The 313-nt window shown below is 41.9% G+C and overlaps 1 protein-coding gene across 2 annotated transcripts in view; it reads right to left on the reverse strand.

Annotated features, from left to right (window-relative positions):
- Fus (FUS RNA binding protein) overlaps positions 1-313 on the reverse strand; it is a 12,781-nt gene that overhangs the window by 11,419 nt on the left and 1,049 nt on the right. The gene's annotated exons all lie outside the window — the stretch shown is intronic.

A 313-nucleotide genomic window follows, 5' to 3' on the forward strand; every position in this document is an offset into this window, starting at 1 on the left:
AAAAAAAAAAAAAAAAAAAAAAGCCATTCTTCACCCGCTGACCAACCTAGGAGAAAAGGAAAAGTGATGTTTTGGGGCAAAGCCAGAGGACCAACATAAGAGAACCCTTTGATTCTAAATGACAATCATCAGTGTGCCGGCCTCAAGAGGCAAATGGCTCCAAATGATTGTTTTTGACTATGCTACCTCCCTCAGAAATCCCCGAGAAAGCACTTTTAAAACGCCAAGATAAAGACTCACGAGCACCATCAGCTCATCTCGTCCTAGGAAACTAGGCGCTTCCCCCGCAGTAAAAGGCAAAAAAAAAAAAAAA

The sequence above is a fragment of the Fukomys damarensis genome, unplaced genomic scaffold (assembly GCF_012274545.1).
Source record: "Fukomys damarensis isolate Sample0158 unplaced genomic scaffold, DMR_v1.0_HiC HiC_scaffold_34, whole genome shotgun sequence".
NCBI lineage: Eukaryota > Metazoa > Chordata > Mammalia > Rodentia > Bathyergidae > Fukomys > Fukomys damarensis.